The sequence below is a fragment of the Asparagus officinalis genome, chromosome 8 (genome assembly GCF_001876935.1).
Source record: "Asparagus officinalis chromosome 8, Aspof.V1, whole genome shotgun sequence".
NCBI lineage: Eukaryota > Viridiplantae > Streptophyta > Magnoliopsida > Asparagales > Asparagaceae > Asparagus > Asparagus officinalis.
The window spans coordinates 24,849,039-24,857,161 of record NC_033801.1 but is presented as its reverse complement, the minus strand read 5'-3'; positions in this window follow the sequence as shown (position 1 = coordinate 24,857,161).

Below are 8,123 nucleotides of genomic sequence, written 5' to 3'. Positions count from 1 at the left end.
TGCTCAGTCTCATGCCCAACTTTGTTACATAATGTGCACCACCTTGGTTTAAATTCATAAATCACTTCCTGAGCATAATTTATACCATTAGGACCTTGAATGACAAGCTGATCAGGTAAGGGCTCCTTTAGGGGTAGTTTCACTTCCAACAAGACTCCAGCATAGCTACGCCTTTGCCTTGAAGCAATGAGTTTATCCGTTGCAATAGGGTTACCAATAAGGCTATCTACCTTACTTATGCCAGTTGAACTCCATGGATTAAGCCTCAAATTAGGAAATTGAACCCATAGGCCCCGTTTGGCAAAGGGTTAAGGAAGAAGGGTTAAAGAAAAGGATTAATGTACTTAGCCTATTCGATAATCTGAAGGACTAAATTATTAACCCGTTAAATAAGTTTTATTTTAACCCTTGTGATTAGTTTTAGTGTTTGGGAATAACAATAGTTTTGACTATTTTCTTTATAATTAGAAGGGTTAACTCTTATTCCTTCTAAATAGGAGTATTAGTAAACCCCTCATTTTGAGGGGTTAACTCATTTTAATCCCTCTAGAGGGGTTAGCTTAACACTTCTATATTTTTTATGTTTGGCAAATTATGAAGGGTTAACTCACTTTAACCCTTGTATAGATTTTTTGTGTTTGGCGAGTTAAGAAGGGGTTAAGTATCCTTAACCCCTCACTTAACCCTTTGCCAAACGGTACCATAATGGATAGTATAAGTCCTGAATTTTGTCCAATTCTGCATCAATACTCTATGGCTTTAACATCAATGGCCTGGATCTAAAGAACCAGGGACCTGACTCAAGAACATCCCTCATCTGCTTCTCAGTTTGAAAATCAAAAAGAAATAATCCATGATTGATTAATGAGACCTTCGGAATAGATATTTTACCCCATAATTTGCTAACATAGGATTCCATTGCTTTAAATTAAACATTCAGTCCTATAACATGCCCAATTAAAGCATTTTTCCACAGATCTTCTTCTTCCTTCCATTCATCAATAGTGAATGAGGTAATTTTTGATTGGGAAGATGACATGAAGCTTAGCAATAACCCATTGTCTGTTTTCCTATTATCAACAAACAAGCTAGCAAATGTTTTCCTAGTTTCTGCACCAGATTTTCCCATATTCACCTCATTGCCTATAGGTTTAACATTTTCCCCTGATTCCATATTGGAGTTCACAAAATCATTACCCCTATTATTTGATAGAGAATCATATGTAGGCATAGTTTTCTCATTCACCAACTCATTAGAATAATTTTTAACAATTTTGCACGTGTCAGTCAATGGAACATTAATTGAGTCAGTCAACTTCATTGAATCTGAATCAAGAACTGGAGATTTAGAAGAAAGATTCTAAGGCAAAGAAGAAGAAATCACCTCCAAATCAACCTCATCAGCCCAGGAAACCCTAGAGGAGCTATTGGCACCATCACCATTGCTGAGAAGTCGAGCACGAACTCCTTCCTTCAGCGGAAAAATCGAAAAATGACGCGATTCAATCATGAAATCTGTGGAACGAAGAATTTCCTCCAACGATTTCTTCATCTTTTCCCCCTTTGGTTCAGTTGAACCCATAGCCTTAGGACTGAATTCTTCATCATCTTTCTCCAAATTTGCATCAAAATGATCCTCTGGAGCTAACAAACAAGAGCTTGAAGATCTCAATCCAATGTCTAGGATCTTTTTCCCGCTTCTTTTCTTCTTCTTCGCCATTGAATTCTAAACGGGGGCGCAAGATCACCGCAAGATCGCCTGCTAACTTACACCTATAGATCCGCTAACTTTTTCGACTTGTCAGTTTCATGTTACATAAACTGAAATATATGAGCTTCATAAAACGAATTTACTTAAAAAAACTTGCATAATAATAATTACATATAACTAAATTTAACTGGGAGAACCAACAGAATTGAGAATCCAGGGGGTCTATTTGCAACAATAGAACTGTAGGGTGACTGTTCGCAATTTGAAGATTGTACAAAGGGGTAAAATAAATGCAAATTCAATAAGACAACTAGACGTTAGCGCTCCAAAAAATTTACCCCAATTGATTCAAGGAATCAATTTTTCAAGCCCATTTGCCTATTTGAAAAAAATAAAAAAAATAAAAAAATAAAAACTTGTAGCCTGCACGCTAATTAATAGAGTTCTGATTTCTACGCTTGTAGGATATAAATCGTAAATACATATAAAGCATGTTGAGACATCATTAAACTTACATTTAATGGTCAAGATATTTGTTTAACCCTCAGTTCTCTAAGCAAATAATAAAAAACAGAAGTGCTCATGGCCCATCCATGTGCTGTATCAATTAGTTGTGATTATAAAGCCCTTGAGGAAAAGAATGCGTCAATAATCTCTGATCCTCTATCTTCCTTTATTCAGACACCCATTTCTCTTCAATTTTGATTATTTTCCTCTAAAGATCATGTCCTATTTAAGATAAAGAACTTAATTATAGGCGTAGAAAAGCTGCACACTAACTTCATTCGCGGGAGAGAGCACTTTGTCAAGAGTCAACAATCCCATGTTAGGTAATTACCAAGACTTTTTTTCATGTAGATGTGCAACCAAATAAGAGGAATTCGATAATATCAATAGACAAATTCCTTGGGGACCCCAAATCATGGGACACAATGGGAGACATGTGAGGTGTTAACCCCTGGATGCATGATCTACTGTTCATGAACAGTAGATCATGCACCCAGGGGTTGACACCTCACATGTCCCCCCTTGGGTCCTATGATTTGGGGTCCTTGTAGAACAACTCATATCAATAACATATCTAGTCAGCGGTTAATACTTAATCCATTTAATAAGGTCATCACTCACAATAAAAATGCATTGAGAAAAGAGTAGCATCACTAATAACTGTATACAAGAGTTATACTACTCTTATACTACTACACACAAAAAAGTGAGATCTTTTCTTGTAGATGGCAAAGAAATATTATGAGTTCCTATTAACCCACTTCTTTGTATCTGACAGTACAAAAATAATACAACTCTTGTTGTGTACTTGAGATTTCCTTGAGATAAGCTATCCATCTTGCCCATAATGTTGTATAATTAATATCCTTGATAGGAAGAACGATAGCTAGCTATTTGGAAGGGCTCAACCATGGGAGCCAGTGGACTAAATCCACCAAAGTCATGATATTAGAGGTTAAAAGTCAAATTATTACAAAAAGCTTAGAAACGATTAAGTATTGAACTTGACTTTTATCTAAATCTATTGCTAACTTTTCCTTTATAGAACTATATGTTGGAATTGGGGTTGAAGCCCAAACCTTGTAGGTGAGCTCCTCACGCGAGATGAGTTTGGCAGGCGAGGTCGACGGTGACTGTAGGCGGGAGCTCTCGAGCAGGCGAAGATCTGACGAGGAGCTCCCTCAGGCGAGCTTGCGATCCAGTCGACAAGGCGCAGGCGAGCTCGAGCAGGCGAGACGAGGAGCTCCCTCAGGCGAGCTTGCGATCCAGTCGACAAGGCGCAGGCGAGCTCGAGCAGGCGAGGTCGAGTTGGCGAACTCCAGGAGGGCTCGCGATTTGCAGGCGAGTTCGAGGATCTTTCGCAGGTGAGCTTGGATGTTCACACCCCCAGGTGAAGTTGTGCGCAGGCATGGCTGGCAACAGCTTGACGTTAGGGTTCCCCTATAAAAGGGAACCCAAAAACCCTAGCCACGGTGGTTGCTCCCCTCTCTCTTGCTATTCTCCTTCTCGTGTTCATCCAGAGGCGGCGCTTCTGTTCTCTCTCTCTCTCTCTCTCTCTCTCTCTCTCTCTCTCTCTCTCTCTCTCTCTCTCCAGTTCTCAACAGTGATTTGAGAGGAGAATTTAAGAGGGGTATTAAATAGAAGAGAGAATTAAATAGGATATTGTTCACTGTAGCTACAGTAACAATTATTGTATTTATTGAGAGATCTCAAGTTTAATATCTGCTCTTGCATTGTAATTTCTTGTTAATTAATAAGAAATTTATTAGGCAGTTGCCAAAACTTGTTAAATCTTGGTGTACTTTTCTCTATACTGCGTTTCTACTTTCTTAGGGGTTTTGACGTAAATTCCCAACAATTGGTATTAGAGCTGAAATGATCTATAGGAAGTCAGATTCAAGTGGGACTCATGGCCATAGATGAAGGAAAAATAAGACTTGAGAAGTTTGATGGAACAGATTTTGGATTCTGGAAAACGCAGATAGAGGATTATCTGTATTAGAAAAATCTATATCAACCACTATCGGGGAAGAAGCCAGAGTCAATAAAGGAAGATGAGTGGATCCTTCTAGACAGACGCGTCAGTAGCACTCTCAAATAGCGAAGGAGAAGACCACGGCGGGTCTTATGACAACACTCTCAAATATGTATGAGAAGCAATCAGCAGCAAACAAAGTTCATTTGATACGGCGGTTATTCAATATGAGAATGGCGGAAGGCGCGTCAGTAGCACAACACCTCAATAAACTCAATACGGTCACAACCCAATTGAGTTCAATTGAAATTGAGTTTGATGAGGAAGTTCGGGCGTTGATACTTTTATTTTCCCTACTAGAAAGCTGGAACACTACAGTCACGACTGTGAGTAGCTCATCGGGAAGCAACAAGTTAAAGTTCGATGACGTTCGTGATCTGGTTCTCAGTGAGAAGATCCGACGGAGAGAGTCGGGTAAAGCTACAACCTCTTCAGTATTGCATACAGAGTCAAGAGGTAGAAATTCAACCAGAGGGAACGGATGAGACAAATCAAACTATAGAGGTAGATCAAAGGACAGGAGGTCCAAGTCAAGGAATCCAAGCAACAACTCGAAGGCTATCGAGTGTTTGAATTGTGAAAAGATCGGGCATTACAAGAATCAGTGCAAGAGTGCACAGAAGGAGAAGGCGGTGAAGGCAGAGGTAAATGTCACTTCCACCTCAGGAGGAGACGACGCATTGATATACTCTTTGGAGAGTAAGGAGGAATCTTGGGTGTTAGATTCAAGACCGTCGTTTCATGCTACCTCTCAGAAAGAATTCTTCGAGAAGTATATTCCCGAAAATCTTGGATACGTATACCTTGATGATGATCAACCGTGTGTTATTGTGGGCAAATGTGTAGTAAAAATTAAGTTGAACGGGTCAGTATGAGAGCTGAAGAATGTCAGACATATTCCCGACCTTAGAAATAACTTGATATCCATAGGCCAGTTGACTGGCGAAGGATACGCTACGACTTTCCCTGGAGATGATTAGAAGATCTCAAAGGGTTCAATGACGATTACCTGAGGCAAAAAGACTAGTACCATGTATATGACAGTAGGTGCACGTTGTTTGATCTCAGTTGCAGCAGACAATGAGACTTCAAAGCTGTGGCACCAGAGACTCGGTCACAGTTGCAGCAGACAATGAGACTTCAAAGCTGTGGCACCAGAGACTCGGTCATATGAGTGAGAAGGGGATAAAGATCATGCACACAAAGGACTTCAAAGCTGTGGCACCAGAGACTCGGTCATATGAGTGAGAAGGGGATAAAGATCATGCACACAAAGAGAAAACTCTTAGGTCTAGAATCAATTGATTTAGATATATGTGAAGAATGCATACTTGGAAAGTGGAAGAGAGTCGGCTTTCAAACAAGTGGCAGAATCCCCAGGAAAGAGAAGCTAGAGCTTGTTCACTCAGATGTTTGGGGACCAACCACCACAGCGTCCATTGGTGGTAAACACTACTTCATGATTTTTATCAATGATCACTCTCGAAAAGTATGGGTCTACTTTCTGAAGCATAAGTCGGAAGTGTTTGAAGCTTTCAGGAGATAGAAAGCTATGGTCGAGAATGAGACCGGTCTGAGAATAAAGAAGCTTAGGACCGACAATAGCGGTGAGTATGAAGACACCAGATTCAAGAAGTTCTGCAATGAGCATGGGATCATAATGGAGAGAACCGTGCCCGGCACGCCTCAGCAAAATGGTGTAGCTGAGCGAATGAACAGAACGTTGACAGAGAGAGCCAGAAGCATTCAGATACAGTCAGGCCTACAGAAGCAGTTCTGGGTAGAAGCGGTCAACACAACAGCTTACTTGATTAACCGAGGTCCATCGGTTTCATTGGAGCACAGAATACCAGAGGAGGTATGGTGCGGAAAGGAGGTAAAACAACCGAGGTCCATCGGTTTCATTGGAGCACAGAATACCAGAGGAGGTATGGTGCGGAAAGGAGGTAAAACTCTCACATCTTAAAGTTTACCAGAGGAGGTATGGTGCGGAAAGGAGGTAAAACTCTCACATCTTAAAGTTTTTGGTTGTGTAGCTTACATGCATATTAGTGATTAAGGTAGGAATAAGCTTGATCCCAAGTCAAAGAAATGCACTTTCATCGGCTATGGTGAAGATGAGTTTGGCTACCTTATTTAGGACAACAAAAACAAGAAAGTGATCCGCAGCAGAGATGTGATATTCAATGAGAATGTGATGTACAAGGACATGCACAAGATAGATGACTCAGAGAGCGGGTAAATATTTGTAGATGTAGATGATGTCCCGAGTAACCTCTCTAAAAAAACCATTGCAGAAGGTCCTCAGCCAGAAGAGCCTGTTGGACAAAACGGTACGTAGGAGCCCGACGCATGCACCAGCTTCAATATTAAGAAGATCCTATCGGCCTCCTGTACCCAACAGGAGATATATAAACTATCTGTTGCTGACAGATGGTGAGGAGCCTAAAAGCTATGATGAAGCTTGTACGAGTGGAGATACGAGCAAGTGGGAGCTTACCATGAAAGATGAGATAAAGTCTCTCATTTCAAACCAGACGTGGGAACTAACTAAGTTGTCTATGGGTAAGAAGGCACTCCACAACAAATGGGTGTAGCGGGTGAAAGAGGAGCATGATGGATCCAGAAGATATAAGGTCCAGCTAGTTGTCAAAGGATTCCCGCAGAAGGAATGAATTGACTACACCGATATTTTTGCTCCCGTGGTAAAGCTAAATACTATCAGGATAGTGATGAGTATTGTAGCTATTGAAGATCTTTATCTCGAACAGTTAGACGTGAAGACGATATTTTTTTCAAATATCTAGAAGAGGAGATATACATGCACCGACCAGAAGGTTTCTCAGAAGAAAAGAAGAAAAACCTGGTGTGCAGACTCAAGAAAAGCTTGTATGGCCTAAAACAAGCCCTAAGACAGTGGTACAAGAAGTTTGACGGCTTCATGCATAAGGAAGGTTTCTAGAAGTGCAATGCCGACCACTATTGCTACTTTAAAAGATCCCAATCCAGTTATATCATCCTACTACTGTATGTTGATGATATGTTAGTTGCAGGTGCAAATATGAAGGATATCAGGAGTTTAAAACAGCAACTGTCAAAGGAGTTTGACATGAAGGACTTGGTCCAGCGAAGAAGATCCTTAGAATGCAAATCACGAGAGATAAGAAGAGAGGTCTCTTGCAATTATCTCAGACGGAGTACATCAATCGTGTTTTGCAAAGATTCAACATAGGCGACGCCAAGCTAGTGAGCACACCCTTGGCCAGCCATTTTTGCCTATCGAAGGATCAGTCCCCTCAGTCAGAAGAAGAGAAAGAGAGTATGGCTAAGGTCCCTTATGCCTCAACTATCGGAAGTTTGATGTACGCAATGATCTGTACGAGACCAGACATTGTCCATGCAGTGAGAGTGGTCGGTCATTTCATGCCGACTCTAGGAAAAGCTCATTGGAAAGCGGTCAAGTGGATTCTGAGATATCTACGAGGCACCGCACATAAGTGCTTGCACTTTGATAAGGGAGAGGTGGAAGTGCAAGGGTACGTAGATGCAGATTTTGGCAGTGAAGTTGATCACCGAAGAAGCACCACCAGCTATGTATTCACTGTCGGAACTACAGTGTTAGTTGGATGTCACAGATACAGAAAATTATCACTCTATCCACTAAAGAAGCTGAGTATGTTGCAGTGACTGAAGCCAGTAAAGAGATGATATGGCTTCAGGGTTTGTTAACTGAGCTGGGATTCAAACAGGAGAAAAATATTTTGCATAGCGATAGTCAAAGTGCGATTCACTTGCTAAGAATTCCGCATTTCATTCTAGAACAAAGTATATTGTGCTTCGGTACTACTTCATCAGATCCATGTTGGAAGA